Source organism: Fringilla coelebs (genome assembly GCF_963513975.1).
Source record: "Fringilla coelebs genome assembly, chromosome: 28".
NCBI lineage: Eukaryota > Metazoa > Chordata > Aves > Passeriformes > Fringillidae > Fringilla > Fringilla coelebs.
This window is the reverse complement of record NC_140054.1, coordinates 753,187-770,947: the sequence shown is the minus strand read 5'-3', so window position 1 is coordinate 770,947 and position 17,761 is coordinate 753,187.

Sequence of the window (17,761 nt, the reverse complement as noted above, 5' to 3'; positions counted from 1 at the left end):
GGGGGAATTTCTCCCTTTCCATTTCCCTTTTATTCCAGGTGCTTTTCTCTTTGTGAAGTGCCACTTTGCAGGACAATTTCACTAAGAAAAGTCTTCTGCTTGGTGGAATATGATCAGTGATATTAATGAATGAAATTAATGGTATTATTTGATGAAAGGTACAGATCCAGGGTGTCACTGTGATATTTCATGAAAAATCTCTTTGCCAGGATTTTTCTCCTGAGAAGCTGAGAAGCCTCAGAAAAAAAATGTAAACAATAATTATCTGATTGCTTGGAATGTGGTTTGGAAGTTGCTCACCAACAGGTGCATCTTTGATTGGTTCTATGGGAATTGTTTTGACTTAATGGCCAATCCCAGTCCAGCTGTGTCAGGACTCTGGTCAGTCACGGATTTTTAATTATCATTCTTTTCCAGTCTTCTGATGTCTCCTCTTTCTTTAGTATAGGTTTAGTATACCATATAATATATAATATATCATATCATATCATATCATATCATATCATATCATATCATATCATATCATATCATATCATATCATATCATATCATATCTCAACCTTCTAAGAAATATGGAGTCAGATTCATCTCTCACCTTGTATTGGGGAGCCTCACAACAGCACCAAAACAATTCATAACCACACCAGGGTGCAATAAATATCATGGTGTTGGTTTCTATGTTCATTTTGGGAGAAAAAACCCCAAAGATCAGGGTCTTTTGTGAGTCACTCATATGGAGGCTTTGGGTTTGTGTCTGTGATCAGCTGGAGCTGGAAGGAAGGAAAAAATTCTTGGGAAATTGAGCTGGGGCTGGAATTGCAAGACAAGGATGGAAGCCCAGGAGCATTTTCTGTCATGCTACAACTTCCACACCCCTCAAACACCACCTGGGAATGTTGGGTGCCCCCAGCTCTCATGGCTGGAGAGGACCCTGCTGGCTGCAGCTCAGCACTTGGGCAAAGTGGGAGGGGAAAACTCAGCCCAAGGGATTTGAAAACGGAAATTGGCCTTCAGGAGAGCTGATGTGGGGGGAAGACTGAGCAGATATTTCTGTTATTCCAAATAGATAATTGTGAATTGCAAGGTGCCAGAGTGGTTTGGCCTGGGAGGGACCTTAAGGCTCAACCCATCCATGGCAGGGACACCTCCCACTGTGCCAGGTGCTCCAGCCTGGCCCTGGGCACTGCCAGGGCTCCAGGGGCAGCCCCAGCTGCTCTGGGCACCCTGGGAGAGCCCAAACCTCTCCAACCAGGCCTTGCCAGGCTACAAACCCCCTGTGGGAAATAGCCCTGGGGCACCTGGAACCTTCCAGCAAATCATTATTTCCTTGCCTTGATCCATTTGCTGCAGTGGGCTTTGCTCCTGGTTCTCATCCTGGACTCAGGAATCTGAATGCCAGAGTGGTTTGGGTGGGAAGGGATCTTCAATGCCAGCTCCTTCCAGCCCAGGGACACCTCCCCCTGTGCCAGGTGCTCCAGCCCCAATGTCCAGCCTGGCCTTGGGCACTGCCAGGGATCCAGGGGCAGCCACAGCTGCTCTGGCAATTCCAGCCCAGCCCCTGCCCACCCTGCCAGGGAACAATTCCCAATTCCCAAGATCCCATCCAGCCCTGCCCTCTGGCACTGGCAGCCATTCCCTGGCTCCTGTCCCTCCATCCTTGTCCCCAGTCCCTCTGCAGCTCTCCTGGAGCCCCTTCAGGCCCTGGAAGGCCACCATGGGGTCACCCCAGAGCTTTCTCTGCTCCAGGCTGAATTCCCTTGTGTCTCCTTCCCCTTCCTGGCCCAGTCGTGTCTTTGGGACTGTTTGACACCTCTGCACCAGCACTGCCTTCACCATTCCTCCTCTCCCTCTCTGCCTCAACTCTGCAGAGCCAGCCCAGCACATCCCTGCAGCTCCTGGCTGCCTCTGCCCGGGCTGGGAAAGGAGGGAGGGCTGTCCCAGAGGGCACAGAAACCCCTCAGCTGGAGGGCTGCTCAATGGATTTGCAGGGTCAGGCCATAGTGGGCACAGCCAGCCTGCTCCTGAGTTTGCTATCAGAGCCTCAGGGACTCCTCAAGGCTATTGGAACAGAAATTGGGCAAATTAAGAAAGAGGAGGCTGAGAAACCGAATACCAAGAGCACAAGAACAGGATAACAGGGCTGTGAAACACCTGCACTGTGACCAATCACACACTCTGAGAAATGCAGGCAGAACACAGAGAGCAAGGCAAAGGCACCAATGGAGCAGTGTGCACTTAGCAGCCTGTAGAATCTATAAATATATGTGCAATGTAAACAGCAGAGGCTTCTGCTGGATCATATTGGTCAGTTCTTCAGGAGTCCTGCATTTCCTGCAATAAAGGGCTGGCAGCTGCTCTGCCTTGCAGCAGGGCTTGGCTTTTCCTCCCCATTTTTCTCTGGTGCCTCTCCCCATCTTGGCTCTCAGAGGTGCCACGGGGCTCCAGCCCTGCCAGCCCAGCAGCAGGATTCATCCTGCTGGGGATAAATCAGGATTTATCCCCAGTGTTTAATGCTTTTGTTCCGCTCTGTGGCACACGCTGTTCATAAGCCATGTAAATCCAGAGAGATGGGATTTAGAGCGACTTAAAATTAAAGAAAGAGCTTGTCAGTTTAAACACTTTTTTCTCCCTTTTCTGCCTCCGTGCCATTCTGTGCAGCAATAATGAGGGTGACTGCAGCAATGGCCTGGCCTGTCCCAGCACCATTCCCAGCTGATCCTTGCAGGCATTGCAAAAACGCTCTCAGCCCTGACAATCACTGCAGCACACAGCCCAGAGCCCAAATAACTCTGGCACCTTTTCTTTTGCTTGCACCAAATTTACCTTACATCTTTTTACTCCTCACTGGGAAGCAGCTGTGGGACCAGGATTGATGTTTTGGGTGGGATCCCAAGCCTGGGTCCCATCCTCTCCCAGCTGTCCCCTTTCTGGCAGGAGCTGTGCAGAGCCACAAGGTCCCCCCTGAGCCTCCTTTGCTCCAGGCTGAGCCCCTGCCCAGCTCCCTCAGCCTCTCCTGGGGTTCCAGCCCCTTTCCCAGCTCCATTCCCTGCCCTGGACTCGCTCCAGCCCCTCAGTGTCCTTTTTGTGAGGGGCCCAGAGCTGCCCCAGGAGGGGCGTCAGCAGAGCAGTGTCCTTGGAGAGACCCAGACCCCACCTCTAAAAGAACTTGACTCTCTCCATGGCTCTGAGGGGCCCAAAAATGTTCCGTGTCCTTAGGAGGGGTGAATCCCTGCTTCCTGTGGAGCTGAAGCTACAGACAGACAGACAGACACATAGACTGACACACAGAGCAGGTTCAGCTGTGCCTGGAGCCTGCTCCTTGCCCTTCAGCCCTTCTGTCCTCATCTCCAGGTGAGCTGCTTCCACCTGGAGCTTCCCAGCCTTGGTGGGAGTCAGGGAGCTCTGGGAGCAGCTGATGGGCTGGGCTGGGCTGTGGGGACATCACTGTGCCCCTGTCACCAGGGGACATCCCTGGGCCGTCCCAGCCCCCTGTGCTGTCGCCAGGGCTGGGCTCTGGGGACATCCCCTTGTCACCACGACCCCCTGGCCAGGAGCAGTGACTCCTGAATCGGGGCCTTGGAAGCCTCACAGCTGTCCCCAGGTGTGTAACCAGGAGCTGACTGCACCAAACACCCCAAAAACGTGGGGTCAGGCTGGGCTCTGACTCCTCTGGCAGGGAGGGTGTTGGCAGGGGTGTGACAGTCTGTCCGAAATTTCTCTCATTTGTCTCATGATTTTCGTCACGAAAAAGGACAGAAACTGAGACCACCGAAAGATCCTGTTTGATATCTGGGTTTGATGAAAGTCTGCCGAGCTTACAAGGCCGAGACATAACTCCCAGCCTGCCAAGTAATTGTGCAAAAGGAGCACCTTGACCCGTTCTGCAACAACAAGGCTTGGAATTTTCCTGCCTCTCAGCTTGGATGGACTCTTTCCTGGAATAACCTTTAGGTGGTCCCCACAGAAGACCCTTCATCTGTTCTGCAACCACTGTGACTGACTGATGGAGATGGGAGAAGCCTCTTCTCCAAGGACTGAGACATGAAACCTTCACATACAGAAAACTCCTTTTCTTCCCAAGGATTGAGACTGAAACCTGGGAGGAACTGGCGGGGGGAACAGAACAGACTGTGATGTTTGCTTGCGGGTACAGACTGTGATGTTTGCTTGCAGGTAGTGATTATTGGGACTATTGGACCAAGAAGGAAACTATTGCATTCCCCCCCCCCCCTTTCACAATCCTCCACAGGATAAAAACCTCCAGGTTAGCCAGTCCAATTCGAAGATCTTCCCCGTGCTTGGAACGACTCCTGGACTGACGGAACCTCGGCTGGACCCCGAAGGACCCCGTCGCTTCCACGGGCGGTAGCTATATCCTCCTCTTTTCTCTTTACCCCCCTACTTTTCCATATGCTTTCCCTGCTTTCCCTCTTTTCCCTCACACACATTTTTGCTGTAATCATTCAATAAAGTACACTGTTTTGATTGTCGCTGCAAACCCCTTTGCCGTGTTGGTATTTTGTACTGAGAAATCCTTTGGAAATGAATCATCACGAAATCCGTCAATAAGGACGGTTCGTGACAAGGGGCTGATGCAGCAACCCAACACTAAAATCTCCAATTTCCTTGTGCCCTTAGAGGAGTTTTATCCCAGCCCTGCATCTCCTGCTCAGCAGCCCTGCCACCAAACCCGGCTGTTCCTCTGCCCAGTCCCTGCTTTGTGTGGCAATTACTCCCTCTGTGTTTCTCCTCCCTTCCTCTATAATCTCATTTTAATGTGCATGTCACAGTTTTAATAAACCCGAGTTCAAAGGATGAGCAATTATACAAATCTTCCATTTCACACATGAAAAGCGTGGTTTTAAAGTTGTCAGCACAAAAAAAAAAAAAAAAAAAAAGAAAAAAAAGAGGCATTTCTTTGATTCCCTTCTCACTGCAATTACCTCATGTCTGCTGTGGGTTTGAGCTGGTGTAAATCCTCAGAGTGCCTTTGATTCCAGGGTCTTACCCCACTGGAATTGTTGGCTCCAAGGTGGATTAGTGCAACTTTCCAGATAAGAAATGAGGTTGGAGTTTATCCGCAGCCCAAATGGAATCAGCGATGTTTGGTGCCCTGCTTGGGCTCACTCCTGGGGGATTTTTATCCTCTCTCAGCATTTTGTTTACACTTTAAAAAAAAAATTCCTGCTGAGCTGTGGAGAAGAAATCATGCCCCAGAAGATGAAAAAGGTGATGGATCCAATTCCCAGGATTTCTGTGGCTGTTCCCAAACTTGTAAAATGGGGAAAAAACTCTCTTAATTCCAAAGGATGAGGGAGGGCGTTTGGCTGCATGTCTGAGGTGCCTTGAACAGCTCCAGGGAAAGCTCAGGGCAAATGAGGGAGATCCCTTTTCTCTTGGAATACCAGGATGGGTGGGACGCTGCAGGGTCATGGATGAGCTCCTTCCCAGCTCCTACACATTGCCAGGGGGAGCCACAGCCACAAACCAGGAGGTGCCACCTCCAGAGCTGCTCCTGAGAGTCCATCAGTGCTGGGCAGGGGCTTTCCAATGCTCTGGGGATGAGAACCCTGGATTTCAGAGCAGAAGCTGTGCCTCAGCACATCTCTGGGGCAGGCAAATCTCCTTTAAGCAGCAGGTTGGGTAAGGCCCGTCCTTGGTGGGATTTTCCCCATTCCTTCAATGCATGTGCATTAAAGGCAGGGAAAACTGGATATTTCCATTCCTGGTGGCTCCAACCTGCAGGAGCCTCTCTCACATTTTCTGAAGCAGAATGAAGTGACAGGCTAGGGGAACAAAATTGTGGCAGTGCTAAAGAATTCACTGAAAAATGCCTGGGATTGATAAATGGAAAACTTCCCACAGCCCCCGTCCTTGGAGCTCACCCAGAGCTGGCATTTGCAGAGCTCTCTGCGCTGCTCTGGTGATGGTGGGCGTGCAAAGCCTCACCCCTTTCTGGTTATCCAGAGTCCCTGGGGGTGAAACCCAGCATGCAGCTCAGAGGCAGCTCTGGGACATCCCCAGATCCTGCCTGGCTTGCCAATTGAATCATTAAACCTGAAAATCACGGACAACGACTCTCTAACTCGTTAAAGTCAGAAAGTGGGACGGCCGGAGGGTGACATGAGGGAGATTGTCCCTGAAATGTGTGACTGCACCACACAAGGATTTTTGCCTTCTCTTTATTTCCCAAAATAAAACATATGCACAACCCCAGCACCTCCCATCCCCGCCCTGTATTAAAATGAGGTCATTAGTCCTTCACGTGGGAACAATTCTTCTCTCATATTGGGTCAGTGGTCCCAGGGATTGTTGTGGTGTTTGCAGGGGTCCCAGGATGAGGGAGGAGATGAGAATCTTGACTCCATGTTTCAGAAGGCTGATTTATTATTTTATGATATATATTATATTAAAAGAAAATTATATACTAAAACTATACTAAAGAATAGAAGAAAGGATTTCATCAGAAGGCAAGGAAAGGAATGGAATGATAATAAAATCTTGTGACTGACCAGAGAGTCTGAGACAGCTGGACTGTGATTGTAGAAACAATCCACATGAGACCCATCAAAGATGCACCTGGCATTCCACAGCAGCAGATAATTATTGTTTACATTTCGTTTCTGAGGCCTCTCAGCTTCTGAGGAGAAAAAATCTTAGCAAAGGATTTTTCACAAAATATGTCTGTGACAAGGGATGAAGTCAGGAATGTCTTTGTCGGGTCTCTGTGACCCTCTGGCCCGATCCAAGGCCCCCTGCCTCATGATGGATTGACACAGAATCCAGGTTCTGGGCATTGTTCTGCTGGTTTCAGTACGTTCTATAATGGTTCACTTGCTCCACTTCCTTCTACAAATGAGCTCACAGTATAACAATTAGCTTAGCTAAAGCATCTAATCATCATTGACCTATCGTTGGTGTACCTAACTTCAATATGAATTGGTTCTGGCCCTCAGCTAAATCTTAACCCTTTAAATCATGATGCACTGGCTGGGCAGAACGTCTGCAGGAGCACAGGGCTGGCTTCTCAGAGGCTGTGGGATTTTCAATTACAGCGGTTTCCAGGCAGAGAATTTCACTCAATGTGGTGATGGCTGCTCTTGGAGGGCTTTATTTTAGCTGGGAGAAGTGACTGGAACAAAACTTCAGTGCCAACACCTGTGGGAGAGCAGGTGTGGAGGAGTGATTGGGATTGGGCACCACAATGAAAGTATTTAATGTAATCCTCAGTTAAAAAGTAAATTGCCTGAATGGCTACACTCCCATTAGCCCTCTGTGTAAGTAATAATGTTCCTCCCCTCCTTTTTAAAGTAAAGGATGCTCCTATAAAGGCATAATTTTCATAAAACCATTCCATGGAAAAAGAAAAAAAAAACCCAAAATACCCTGCAGAACCTTTTGCACTCACCCAAAGAAATAATATTTTAAATTATACAAATGATTAGGACCTAATTCAGCATTAAGGGAAATTACAGCACAATGCAGAAAATTGGAGATGCTGGCATTGATCTGGAATTATGAAAAATAAGCGCAAGCTGCCTGGAGTTCAGCGCTTTTCATTCTCATGCTGCTCTGTTTCTCTCCTGTTTTTCTTCCCACTTTGTCATTGTTTAGCGTGCACAGCTCCAGTCTGGAGGGAAAGTTCTCACACAGGAAGTTTATCCTAAATGAGCTGTCCATGAACAGAAACAGCCAGAAAAGCATCCCAGTGTGTGAGGGGCTGCTCCAGCCTCTCCATGAGTGACTTGGATAGCACCAGGAGCTGCTCTGAGCTCCCAGCCTCGGCCATGGGCTGCTTGGATGCCCCTGCTTCATCCAGTATTGGAATAATATCCCAGTATTACCGGATGGAACGTGCTGGGCTCGTCTGGCCCTCGCTGCTTGACCAGAGGCAGCAGCTGTGGTATTTCACCACAGAGATCCCTCTGGCTGGCTGGATGTTGCAGCTGGACACTGAGAAAAGTCCAGGCTGGTAAGAACTCAGGTTTACCTCTGGTGAAAGTCTTTAGGCTAGGTGAAGAGGAAAGGAGAGGATTCTACCACAGGGTTTAACCCAGAGCTTTATTCCAGGGTCTCAGATCTCTGAATCTTGGTACAGCCACAGTAGAATCCCGGCTGCATGGTCCCAGGTCCTTTTAAGCCCAGGGGGAGGGGGGAGAGGGCGAGTCTCAGGGGACAATGACACTCAGGCCAGTGACCCCAGAGCTGAGAAGCATCTTTTGAACTTCTGCCAATCACACAACGCCCGTGCTGGGATGTTAAGCTTGATGGACATCACTTAGGAAGAGGCAAGGGGAGGGGAAGGGAGAAGGTATTACTACCTGGGAAAGGACTGGGAAGTCTAAAACAGCAAATTGCAGCACACTGCAACAATCCAGGGGTCAGCAAAGGAAGTGCAGCAGCCCAGGATGGCAGGTAATGGCCTCAAGGTGTTCCAGGGAAGGTTTAGATGAGATATGAGGGAATATTTCCTCCCAGTGGTTGGAAATCACCAGGACAGACTGTGCAGGGAACTGGTGGAGTTCCATCCCTGAGAGTGCTCAAACAGCGTGGGTGAGGCACTTGGGGACACGGTCAGTGGTGACCACAGTGGTGGGGCTGGGTGGGTGGTTGGACTTGGAGACCTTAAATGGTTCCGTGATTCCATGGATCTCCCTCTTTCTCCGAGAGGAGGGTTTGGAGTCTCCTCTGGGGCCATCAGGCTGGGTGCAGCTTTAACTCCCTGTGCACGTTTAGTTCCCTGTGCAGTCCCTGGAAACCCAGCAGGACAAAACGAGAGGAGACTCCCCTGGCAGTGACCACGGGGCCCACCCAGTGCTGCCTGAGCTGGCCCCACAGGCACTGATATCCCTCTTTTTGTCCCCAAGGAAAGCTCCCAAACTGCTCCAGTGGTGTGGCCTCGCTGTGCCCAGCTCGGAGCAGGCACTGCCCAGGGCCTGGGGCACTCAGCGCTGGCACCAGAGGGACACCTGGGTCACCCCGGCTGTGGTGGCACCACGCTCAGCCTGGCTGGGGGGATAACAAACAGCCTGGGGAGGAGCTGGCATCTGCAGCACCACAAATTGGGGCAGGCAGGTCCTGATTCCCTCCGCAGGTGAAGGAGAATGGATTTCAGTCCCTAACAATGGATTTCAGTCCATAACAACGGATTTGAGTCCCTAACAATAGATTTCAGTTCCCAACAATGGATTTCAGTCCCTAAACGTCCCCTCCCTAACTCCTGCGTTTATCGGTGGCTGTGCTAACACAGACACGGCGCCTTTGAGCCCTGCTGATGGGGATGGCACTTCCATCAATACCTGGTGGCAGTTTTATTGTGCCAGCCTCAGCCACGGTGTGTCCATTGTGCTCACGAACTCAAATGAATGCAAGAATTTATGGGTGCGTCTCCCAAGTGCTGCTCCCTTTAATCACGGCAGATAAAGAAATTCCTGCCCGGCAGAGTGGGAGTGTCAGCTGGTTAATGAGCAGCTACTTAGCAGATGCGAGCTGCAAAAATCCGTCACTTCAATGGCTGCAGGTGGACAAAGGGAGCTGTGGGCCAGCAAGAAAGAAAGGCTGCCAAAGGAAAGAGAAAATATCCTCCACTGGGTGCACTCCGGCAGGATGAGAGTGATTTGCAGAGCCTGTAATGTAACTGTGCGATATTTTATGGGTTTCTTCTGCCTTTATTGCCTTATTGTGGGATGTGGGACAGCATCAGCTGCTGCAGAGATCGTGGTGCTGATCTGCTGCTCAGTGAGAAGCACCAAAGGTGGGTTTGGGGTCAGAGTGGATGTGGGGACATCGACTCTGGCCTAGAGCCCAACACATCCCTGTGGGAAATGTCTGCTCTGCCAGTGGGGAATGTTCTTAATGGAGAGCTCCCTTCCCTTCCCTTCCCTTCCCTTCCCTTCCCTTCCCTTCCCTTCCCTTCCCTTCCCTTCCCTTCCCTTCCCCTCCCTTCCCCTCCTACAGTGCACCTTCCCCTGGTAAAGAGCAATTAGCTTCTGCCAATTTCCCATATTCACTTTTCCCCAAAACCAGGCAAAAAGCAGTTTTAAAAGGCTGTTTATGAAATGTGAGCAGTGTCAGGAGGAACACCCAAACTCAGGTTCTCATTCAAAGGATTGAAATTGAATTTGCAACAGAGCTAAGGTGTTGAAATGCTCTGAGGCTTTCTGTCCTCCTCTGGAAGAAATGAAGAAAGCTTGGGTGTAGCAAAAGCTGTTCCCTCAAACACAGCTCTCAGAAACATCCAGATGCCTCAGCACATAAAGCACAGAGCCACAACTACAAACAGTTTATGAAATACCTGAGGAGAAAATGTGTCTGAGCGATGTGAGAGCACAATGTAAACAGTCATTAGGATATATTCACCATTGTGCTGCCTGATCTCCAGATGAGCCACTCCAGGAGCACTGAGCTTGTCATCTCCCAGCAAATCAAAGCTCACTGCCATCCCAGGAGCCACCAGAGCAGTTCAATCACCAACAGCTCCCGACAAAATGGGCTCCTCATCCTGCCCTGAGGAATTCAGCTCTACAGAACTCGGGGAGAACCAAACCCCCACAGCAGTGTGAGCTCGGCTTGACAGGTGATAATTAACTGCTGATAATATAATTGCAGTTTTGAGGCAAAAATGGGTTTCATTATAAACTGCTCGGCATTTGCATGGCATGGGACAGCCTCCTCCAAGCAGGAACACTCAGAGTTCAGTCGCTGCTGGCACATTTACCTTGTGCTGAACATGGATCTCACAGGGGAAATCCATGGTCCCATCTTCCCATGGAGCTGGAGATGTTTTGTCACCTTCCAGGGCTTCAGATCTGAGGGTTGCAGTGGCCCAGGCAGTGCCCCTGGGAGGAACTGCTCTGTCAGCCACACCAGCCCTCAGGAAACTGAGGGAATTAAGTCCTGGGAAGGAGCCCTTCCCTTCAGAGGGGAGGATTGGCTCTTCCCATGATCATGGATATCCCAGGGTGGGTCAGGATCAGGATGTGATACCCTGGGCTGGTTCCAGGGGATTGCACTTGGTACAGGGGGCACAGTTAGAAGAGATCAGCTCATTGCCTCTGAGGGTCTGGGGCACAACTGGGCACAAAGTTACCACAGGGTGTTCCAGGTTCCAGAGAGGAAAACAGTCAGAGACCCCTGTGACCCCTCCTGTGACTGCTCAGGGGTCCTTTAATGCTGCAATTCCTCATGGGCTGCAGCCCTTCTCTGCTCCAGGGGGGGAGCGCCCAGTGTGGAGCTGTCCCCAGCCCCTTCCTGCCCCTGCTCCTGCTGACCAGGGGTGTGGAGCTGTCCCCAGCCCCTTCCTGCCCCTGCTCCTGCTGACCAGGGGTGTGGAGCTGTCCCCAGCCCCTTCCTGCCCTGCTGACCAGGGGTGTGGAGCTGTCCCCAACTCCTTCCTGTTCCTGCTGACCAGGGGTGTGGAGCTGTCCCCAGCCCCTTCCTGCCTGACCATGCCTGTCCTTGGCATTGGGAAGTCCCAGCCTGCTTTTGGGAAGGAGCAGAACAGAATCACAGCTTCTGCTCAGAGCTTCTGGTGCTGCTCATTGTAAAAGAGAAAGTCAAATTACCCAGATCAAGGAGAGAGGCTGTGGCCAAGACCTGAGAAGAATCAGACTCATTAACTTGCAGATTTCCCCACCTTCTGGGTTTCCAAACATGCAAGTGTTCTATAGTAAATTATGCTTCTCAAAGGTTAATTTTTAATAAGGCAGTAAATGTATTTAAACAATGATTATTAACAAAAAAATGTGTGAGGTTTACAATGTAAGAGGTAATTATCTCCTCCAGAACAGTTCTAACAATGCAGTGTGCTCTTGTCTGCAGTGATCCTTTGGTATTTGTTTAACCTGCAGTAAGATTCTTATTAAACCCAGCTGAAATGGGTGTAACTCGAGCCATCACAGCACAATTCAAGGAAAACAGCTCTGGCTGAACCGAGCTCCTTTCCCTGCCAGTTACAGCTGCCTTTTATGTCACAGTGACTTGTCCCTGAGCTCTCGAGCTCCACCAGAGGCAGCCGCAGAGCAGCGCCCAGGTTTGGCACTTAAAGCTCAGTCCCAAACCAATGAAATCCCCACCCTGTCCAATGCCCTGTTCCCTATGGGCATTTCCCCTAGCAGGGCAGGAGCTGCTCCCCTGCTGCAGATGGACCTGGAAGAGTGGAAATACCCCAGTCCAGGGGGAAGATCACCAATCCCTGCATTCAGAGACATCCCAGAGCTGCTGCAGCAGAAGGAGGCAGAGGCACAGCCCTTCCCAGCACCCTCTCAGCAAGAGGCTCCAGAGGGGAGGGGGGGAATTTTCCCTGTCCCACGTGTGTGTCCTGTGGTGACCCCACCAAAAGCTGCAGCTCCAGCTCTGCTGGTGCTGCTGTCTCAGCCTGGAGTCTCTGGGAGGGTTTTTTCCCCACAATAGCGTCTCTTTCATGGATGATTGGTAATAGAAGTTCCATTATGAGATCACAAAACACTGGGGGATATGTTAATGTGCTTCAGCGTGTAATCCAGAATAATATCATTGCAAAGAATTGCATTTTGTCTGCAACTGAGGCAGCAAATAGGAGCTGCTTCTTTTCCATCATTAATATCCATTGCTGAATTAATGCTTTCATTCCAACAATCCTGGGTAAAATTGCCCAAATGTGCGTTGTGCTGATTGATACAGGTACAGCCCCATTTGCTATAAACAACCAGCACAGGGAGGGGGTTGGATCTTTCAAATGGATATTTTGAAGCATTGGAGTTGCTGTAAGAATCTCAACTCTCATTTGTGGGGATCACAGAGAACTTGTGATTCTCCCCAGGAGGTTTCACCTGCTTTTCTCTGGGGGAGCAAACCTTTGGGGCTGAGCAGAGTCCCAACAGGGCCCCTCTGACCTCACCAGGGGCTGCTTTGGGGGAGAAAAGTCCTGCACCAGGAGTTTGGGCCAGGGTCACACGAGGACAGGCTCTCCTCCTGTGGTGAATTGAAGATGTGCCCTCCTCCTGGGGCCTGTCTATGAGAAATTGAAGAAATATCCCCAATGCTGTGGCTGGTCTGTGTTGAATTTCAGAAATGCCCCCAATCCTATGGCCTGTCTGTGTTAAATTTCAGAAATGCCCCTGTCTTGGTTTGGAAAGACAGGTATTTGCTAAGGGAGGCAGGAGCCTCCCCTGAAATGGAAAATATAACCCTCCCCACCCCTCCAAATTGCTATAGGTTTTAAATTAAAGGGCTCTCAGGCAAAAATATGGGAACAGGGAATAACAGTTCTTTAATAGGGAAGAAAATAAAAAGATAAGCAATGCAGGAAACTAAACCAACAGTGCCAGAGCCAGAGCACAGCCTGACACCCTGTGGGTCAGGGTGCTGCAGCAGGGCCATTGGAATTGTGGCTCAGCCCTCCTGCAGTGCCAGGGGTGGTTCTGCTGGAGCAGGGATCCTGGAGAAAGGTGCAGTCTGCCTCTGGAGATCCAGGGGCAGAGGCAGCTGCTGCTCCTCTGGGAATGCAGTGGAGAAGCCGTGCTGGTGTTCCAGAATCTCCAGATTCTATCCGGGTAGGAATGCTTGGCTCCTCCCTCTGGGCTCACAGCTCCCAGTGGGATGCTGGAGCTCTTATCAGCCCTGCAGGGACATTCAATCCCTGTTATCAGCAGGTGTCTCCCCTGGAGGGAGGAGTGGGTGTGGGAGAGATAAGGAAAACTGCCCCCTGAACAGGAGACAACTGCCATGCAGATGGCAAATAGAATACATCATGCCTTGCAATCTTGGACAGCCCCCAATCCTGTGGCCTGTCTGTGTTAAATTTCAGAAATTCCCCATTCCTGTGGCCTGTTCTGTGTTAAATTTCAGGAATTCCCCAGTCCTGGGGCTGTTGTGATACCAAAGCCCTGCTGGGCTCCCAGCAGCAGTTCCACTCCCATCGATTGGTGCAGCTCTATCAGACAGAGCCTTGCTTCATAAAAAACACGGGGATTCTCAGCTGGAAAGCATCCAAGAAAGACTAAAAGCTTTCTCAAGCATATTTTATTATTTTTTGGTAGCAGAATTCCCACTCCTCCTCCCTGAAGTGCTATATATCTCTCTAATGCAAATCCCATCAATCCACGAACTGTCCGGCCCAACATTCAGGGAGTCCTGCATTGATCCATCCCTGATTTGTGACAGCTCCAGCCATATTTCAGGTGATCAGGGAAGGCTTTATCCTGTCCTTGCTCTGAAAAAGCAGCAGCACATTTTAAATTTCCCGTATTCTGTGGACAAACCAGCTGGAATTGTGAGCCACAGATGCTCACTTGGCAGATGGACTCCTGGCCGTGCTGCAGTGTTTGAAATGTTTCCAAACCCACCAGACTGAATCCTGGTGGCCAACAGGTTCCCAGGAGGGACCAAAAGATGTGGAAGTTGATGTTTAAGGGTTGCTGAGCAGAAAGAAACCTGCAGAAATCGAATTAGCAACAGCAAGGTAATGAAGAGAGAGGTCTCAGGGAGCAGCTTTGCTGAAAGCTGCACTCTGAGGTGGAAAATAACTTGGATTCAGGTAGGTCGGGGAAAAGGTGAGTCCTGGGACCAAACACTGCAAAGAGGGTTCTGATATTTCACTTTATTTTAGAGGAATTTGGAGTAAATCTGGGAAGAGGGAAGGGAGGTCAAGCCAGAGCCTTCCTGGTCTGACCCCAGGTGAGAGGTAAACACAGGACTGGTGGCAGAGGTGAACTCTGATCTCCTGACATGAGGGGGAGAGTTTGAAAACAAAGGAAGTTTCTCATGTAGCTGTTTTGTAACTGCTGAGGTACCAGCAAATCTTCCCCAAGCACTTTTTTTCCTCCTTTCATTTCCTGCCTTTCCCACAGTCTCCTGTTGGCAGCACATCCCACATGGTTCACACTTGGATTCTCTGGTACCTCCACAGCTCTGTGGCTCAATCACAGAGTCCCAGGATGGTTTGGGCTGGAAGGGACCTGAAATCCCACCCAGTGCCACCCCTGCCATGGCAGGGACACCTCCCACTGTGCCAGGTGCTCCAGCCTGGCCTTGGGCACTGCCAGGGATCCAGGGGCAGCCACAGCTGCTCTGGCAATTCCAGCCCAGCCCCTGCCCACCCTGCCAGGGAACAATTCCCAATTCCCAAGATCCCATCCAGCCCTGCCCTCTGGCACTGGCAGCCATCCCCTGGCTCCTGTCCCTCCATCCTTGTCCCCAGGCCCTCTGCAGCTCTCCTGGAGCTCCTTCAGGCCCTGGGAGGCCACAGTGGGGTCACCCCAAAGTTCTCTTCTCCAGGCTGAACAGTCCCAGCTCTCCCAGCCCTTCCTCCCAGGATGTCATCAAACAAGCTGAGGCTACTTCTGTGGACAGGGCATTCCTCTTGCTGCAGATGTTTCACAGTCACTTGAGGTTCAGATGAGTCCTGCAGTGGGGGGGGACTCTGCCCTGTGACCCCTCAGGGTGACCATTCCCAAAGGATCGAGCAATCTTTGCCTCAGTAAGGAAAAAAAGATGACATTTTCCCATGGCAGATTAACCCTCAATGATTTTTGCATTTGGCAAATTATCTGAGAGTCAATTTAGGACAAGGAGTTTCTGTTATCTCTGTCATTGCTGTGTTAATATAGATGGTCCCCTGTGGGAGCCTTTGGATGTCCAGTGCACACTCAAGCAGCCTCACTGTGCTCATTCCTCTCCACATAACCTGACATTTTAAGGGAGGAAAATTTACACACTGAGCAAGGCAATGAACTGGAAAAAGAGGAAAGAAGTACTGGGAGATCTCCTAAGGGACAGTTTGGCTGAACCTTCCCTCCCCTTCTCAGCACCAGCCACAAAGATCCTCAGTTTGAGGCCAGGCCTCTGTGATGTCTTCCAAGTTTTGGTCCCTTTTAACCGTTCTTGTCTGGACTCCTGCAAAATTCTGGATTTCCTAAAAGACCCAGCAGGAGATGTCCTGGTGGGGCAGTTCAGTCCATGCAAACTTTCTCCATGTTTGTTTCTCAGCTCCCTCTTTACCCATTAAAGGAAAACCCTTCCAGGTTTGAGGAGTTAATGTTGTTATTTGGGCAATGCTGTGATAGAAAACAGAACCATGGAACCACAGAATGGGCTGGGCTGGAAGGGACCAGTGTCTTGGTTTGGAAAGACAGGTGTTTGCTAAGGGAGGCAGGAGCCTCCCCTGAAATGGAAAATATAACCCCCCCCCCCCAACTCTGAATTGCTATAAATTTTAAATTAAGGGGCTCTCAGGCAAAAATGTGGGAGCAGGAACAGCAGTTCTTTAATAGGGAAGAAAATTAAAAGACAAAATAAACAATGCAGTGAACTAAACCAACAGTGCCAGAGCCAGAGCACAGCCTGACACCCTGTGGGTCAGGGTGCTGCAGCAGGGCCATTGGAATTGTGGCTCAGCCCTCCTGCAGTGCCAGGGGTGGTTCTGCTGGAGCAGGGATCCTGGAGAAAGGTGCAGAATCCTCTGGAGATCCAGGGGCAGAGGCAGCTGCTGCTCCTCTGGGAATGCAGTGCAGAAGCCGTGCTGGTGTTCCAGAATCTCCAGATTCTATCCGGGTAGGAATGCTTGGCTCCTCCCTCTGGGCTCACAGCTCCCAGTGGGATGCTGGAGCTCTTATCAGCCATGCAGGGACATTCAATCCCTGTTATCAGCAGGTGTCTCCCCTGGAGGGAGGAGTGGGTGTGGGAGAGATAAGGAAAACTGCCCCTGAACAGGAGACAGCTGCCATGCAGATGGCAAATAGAACATATCTTGCCTTGCAATGTGGGACAACCAGCCAGGGTCACTGCTCCCTGCTCCAGCAGGGCCATCCCAAGAACAGGGCTGGGCCAGGCTGGAAGGGTGACTGGTCCCTCCTCCCTGCTCCAGCAGGGCCATCCCAAGAAGAGGGCTGGGCCAGGCTGGAAGGGTCACTGGTCCCTCCTCCCTGCTCCAGCAGGGCCATCCCAAGCAGGGGGCTGGGCTGGGCTGGAAGGGAGCAGACAGGGTCACTGGTCCCTGCTCCAGCAGAGCCATCTGACAGCACAGGATGGGTCTGGAATATCTGTGGTGCAGCTGGCCAGGGAGCAGCCCTGTGATGGGAAGGGATTCGGGGTTCTGTCCCTGTACATTGGGAATATCCCTCTTCCTTTGCTTGGGGAAGGGCTGGGAAAATCCTTCTGTGGTTAGGAAGGCCTTGCTCCATTCAATAAATCTTGGATCCCTCTGGCTCCAGAGGAACTTTTTCCTGCTGCTGGCTGTACATGGGCCAGACATTTCCTGAGGTTGGGAGAGAAGCATCAGGGGAGCAGATAGCCCCTGCCAGAAATGAGGGAGATGTGCAGGCAAGGAGAATGTGCTTTATTTCTCTCCATCCTGTCAGAAATGATTGCCTTTACTGGGATCAATCCAAGCATCCTTCACAACCTGCAGAGAGGACTTTGGTAGATTTATTTTCTTAGCCTGCTTGTTCAAGCCTGTTATTAATCCCCTCGTCAGCTCAGCTCACTGGAAGAAAACAGAGCTTCTTAAAGAGTTCTTACTGCAAATAAATGCCTCATTAAGTTAAACACATTTACCTGAAAACAGTATTTATGTCAAACAGACTAATGAATGCCATTCTGTGGAACACACTTGGAGCCTGCCCAAGCTCAGGTTTCAGGGGCTTTGGGTCCCTCTGAAACACCCACACGGCCAAGAATTCACCTGCAGGGAGAGGAGGTGAGGAGGGGAGAGCAGGACCCTGGGTGATGCTTCTGCATTGTTAATTCCCATGGTGAAGAAGATTGAGGGACATAGGAGCTTCTCC